Below are 4403 nucleotides of genomic sequence, written 5' to 3'. Positions count from 1 at the left end.
TGTCAAACATTTTCACAAACAAAACACATCAGGCTAAGCAACAGCCAATCCAACCGTCCATGACCGCGGACGCGGCTATTCGAATAGATTTAACTCTGCAGAGTTTGCGCACTTTCCCCACAAGAACCGATAAATCCGCCGGGATCATCCCCGGATCGTCATACGAAAGTATGCGAGACTCGGATAATCGGTCATAGTCTTTCGCCTGTCTCCCTTAACATGAGCCCCTCCCTGCGGGCTTAACCCTTCTCGGCACCCGGCAGCATACCTCCTTTTTGAGCGTATCTCCGGCGCCATGACAGAAGACCCTCGATGTCGTCCGGCTGCAAGTTAATGCAGTGTATTGCCTCCTTCAGAGCGCAACCCGGTGTCAGAGGTCATCGTGACCCTCCTAGAGAGTGGTGAAGGTATCTCATGTCAAATTCAACAAACTACGGACTAAGCCCGTGCCCACTTTGGATATTGTGGTTGCGCTAGTTAATTGTCATGGGTGAGTACTTAGGCGCCAAAGTTTTCATAAAACCCAACCTTTTTCACATCCTCATCATTTTTACCAAATCCTTTCCTTTCATAAATCCTCACTTGGGGAAAACATCATGCCCAAGGTTTTATCAAAAACTTTTACAACAAGGTAAAACCTTGAGGGTTTTCCCAACCTAAAGTTTATGTGTGAACTAAGAAGTATAATAGCCCAAAAGTTGCCATTATACCATGAAGGGTGACAAAGACATCCATACTCACATTGAGCATAAATGGAGATAATCAAAAGTGGAGCAATTTTAATGAGGTTAACCCATATCTTTACTAGAATTAGAGGTGTCAAAAGGCGATGAACGTAATTCGCATACTTAGAGTAGGTATGCAAAGTAACAAGGAGAACCTTACATACTTGGTGGCAAGTATGTAAAGAAACAAAGTAATCGAAAACCCAAGGAACACAAGGAGCCAAGAGACCAAAGGATGGCAAGATCTCAATCAAGAACATAGAGAACGATGGATCAAAGTAAATGGCTTGCCTTGGCTTATTTGTCCCTGTACTTCTTCAACTCTATCAATATAAGAATCCCAACAATATAAATAAAATCCTTGTCCAATTCCACTTCTTCTTCTTCTCCGGAATTGCTCGCGTCTATCGCCGGAAAATATAAAAGGAACACAATCAATCACATTGCACCAACAAAACAAACATACAACAACCATAACTAACCATGCAGCCAAGGTATAACATACTAAGGACTTATAGATACCACACGACAACTTTAAGAGTTTTAAATTTAGAAAACCCCATTTATTTACCTAGTAAAGGTATGAGAGTATCACAACTTAGCAATTGCCTCTCTCGGTTATCACCATGGTATAAACCAAACATCCCCTGGTACATAACATCATAAAGAGGACAAGAGCATTAATTTGACATCAAATACATTCACAAATCATTTTCAAACATTTTTGGAAAAGTAGAAAACAGTTTTCCTAACTTAGTTGGCTCACACAACACACCACCCAAAATAGGAAACAACCATATTCCACATCATTTGAAAACTTAAGCAAAACAATAGGGCTAATGTTAAGTTGCAGAGGTTTTGTTTTGCAAGCATAAAACAAAGGTTGTCCATTCCTAATAAAGAGAGTTGGTCAAGGGTTTTAAATAGACCAACAAGTTTTGGTCCAACAATGCATGTCACACATATACCTTACTAACAGTAACGAATATGCATGAACAGAGACTAATAATATTTTTCCTAGATGGCCAGTACTAATACAAGACTAACCCAGTTGGAATCACCCAAAAATATTAAACCTACAATTTTAGGAATTTCTTTGAATCTGACTGTACAGAAAACAAGATCTTTAAGCCATAAATCGTAGAAAAATTCTAAAAATATGAGACCACTGGCATTTGAAAGATAATTAAACAGAGATGCAAACACAATTGGATTTGGGTTCAAATTATTTCTGAAACTCTCACAAATAGATTGACAAGATTACTGCATGTCTATACCATTTGCTTTACCTCTAGAGTTACAGAACAGATAAATGTTTGAAACTTGTTTGAGAAGATTAAGAAAACATTCAGTAATCCTACAGAATTGGAATCACTCAATTAGGTTCAAAAATGGATTTTTGGTGATTTAAAAGCTAACAGCCATGTCTGCAGAACACACATAACAAGTTTAATTCACCCAAAATCTTACATAACTCATAAAAATATGAGGTCAGCTGCATCTGAAAGGTATTGAAAAGCTGGTTCTTACCCAATTGGTTTCATTCAAAAATTCATTCCCAAGCTCCTGGTTTAATTCGACAAAGTCAGATCTGACCAGATCTTGACCTATGAACCATTTCAGTTTCAGGAGGTCAATCGAAGTGAAACCACCGCCAAAATGAAGGTATTGAATAGGGCTTTCACCTACAGTTGAGTTAGCTCAAAAAGGTTTCGTAAAACGGAACAAATCTAACAAACAGTGAACCTGCATGTTTACAGAACCTTATTTACCACGGACAATCCGTAACGAATTTGAGGATGAGACCAACGCCAAGTTGTAGATCTTTTCTGTATCTATCTGCGGAACTTTGAATCACTTGATTTGGATCTGCGCACGAGATTTGGTGGATTTTACAAGTTCGTACCAGAATCTGAAACAGCAAGATAGCAGAAATTACTGCAAGGATTTGGACGAACTTTGCTCAAGAACTTCAGATCTGAGGATAGCTCAAGCTTCTCCATGCTTGGACCAACATGCACCTGCATCAAGATCCAATCTTAGCAATGGAGGAAGAGGAAGAGGAGAGAAAACCATCTAGGGTTGGGGAGAAGAAGGAGAGGGAGGCTCTCATGGTGAGGAGGTGCTTGAGGGAGGAGGGAGCTTCATCTTGGAGTGCCTTCCATGGCCATGGCCGGCCATGGGAGCTAGGGGGAGCAATATTTCGTGGGAGAAGGAGGGGAGGGAGTGGGTAAGGCAGGGGAATGAGTGGAGAGTGGAGAAAAATGAGAAGAAAAAGAGGAAGGGGTGGCCGGCCAAGTGCTTTTATAGAGGGAGAGGGTGGTGGCTGCCTCCTTTTTGATTGGCTAGGATGGGTGGCTGCCCATTTATTGATTGGGGTAGTTGGGAGGCAAGGCTTGTGGAGGAAGGAAAAGAAGAGGGAGGGCTGGCCGAAAATCTTGCCATGGCCGGCTCCTTCATGTGTCACTCAAAAATGAACAAAGAGAGAGAGATGCACAACATCCATGTGAATAGATCAAGGCATGATGTTGAGGAGGTAATGTCAATGAGTGATTTTGATGATGATAAGATTATGAGTAAATACATAAAGATAGAAAGGAGTATGAGAGTGGCATGTGCCATGTGAATAATCTTCACCACTTTGGTTGAGACCAACTTATGATGAAGATAGTTCCCAAGGTAGAGTTGATGAATAGAAGTTTTCACTTGAATTCAAAATTGAAAAGATTGGGATTAACCACATGAAACAATGCATGTGCATGTCAAGGTAGATGGGATGGTGATGGTGGTCTAGACAATTATAGAGCAAGACTAAGAGACATGGTGAGTGAAGTAACCATGTACTCACAAGGATGAATATGGTGGCAGAAATCACCAATTCATGAGGTCAGGGTGATGATGGAAAAGAATAGAGGATTGAGATGGGTATGATGAGATATAACTTGTTCTTCAAATAAGAGGTAAATTGGGAGTGATTTGAAAATATCAAATGATCATCCATTTGATCAAAAATTGGAGGATGGAGGGGATACAATGTGGTGGATCAGAGATGTGCATAAGATGTGCAAGAGTTGCCATTTGAAAAAGAGTTTAATTGAAAGGAATGGGACACACCTCAATTGTCTAGAGACAATTGGGAAAGAACCCAAGTGGAAATGGAATTTGAAAAGGTTGAGAGAAAACTAGTTGGAACATAGGAGTTCAAAATATTCTACTTGCTTTCTCAAGTTAGGTAGAGTTTTTCTCAAATGTAAAATAATCAAGAGGGAAAGAAGAAATGGTATAGGTACCATAAACAAGCTTTTTGTTAAAACAAAGCAAAATAGAAATAATGTTTTATAAATCAATACTTGGTAGAAATGGGATGAAAAACAAAACCCATTTCAGTTCCTTGTTTTCTTTGAAGAGAAATCTTGGAAAGTTTTAATAAAACTAGAAGTAGTTTTGTGATCCAAACTAGAGAAGGAAAACTGTAGGATTTTTGAGGAGGGAAACTAATTTAGGGAGGAGTGTTCTCAAGGGTAGATGGTGGCTACAAAACGTATCCATCATTCCCACTCTTGGTTTTGTGAAGATTAAACTTGAATAAAAACAAGAGGTAAAAGTGAAGGAAGTGATCTAGAGTTGAATCATTGGATAGGGTATAAGATCAAGTTGAATATATGTGATGCAAGGGTA

General features: G+C 39.5%; 1 long non-coding RNA gene across 4 annotated transcripts; it reads right to left on the bottom strand.

Annotated features, from left to right (window-relative positions):
* Positions 1-326: 326 nt before the first annotated feature.
* Positions 327-2841, bottom strand: LOC127321562 (uncharacterized). Of its 4 annotated transcripts, XR_011750109.1 has the most exons (5): positions 2684-2841; positions 2498-2594; positions 2256-2410; positions 1297-1372; positions 327-1129 (listed from the first exon to the last, which is right to left on the bottom strand). It is a non-coding gene; the product is annotated as an uncharacterized lncRNA (long non-coding RNA). The 4 variants fall into 4 exon arrangements; XR_011750108.1 differs by having other exon boundaries at positions 2498-2841; XR_007864174.2 differs by having other exon boundaries at positions 2256-2332; positions 2498-2841.
* Between the last annotated feature and the right edge of the window lie 1562 nt (positions 2842-4403).

This window comes from Lolium perenne, unplaced genomic scaffold (assembly GCF_019359855.2).
Source record: "Lolium perenne isolate Kyuss_39 unplaced genomic scaffold, Kyuss_2.0 unplaced43, whole genome shotgun sequence".
Lineage (NCBI taxonomy): Eukaryota > Viridiplantae > Streptophyta > Magnoliopsida > Poales > Poaceae > Lolium > Lolium perenne.
Note: the sequence above shows the minus strand (reverse complement) of the source record. Positions and strands in the feature narration are given on the sequence as shown.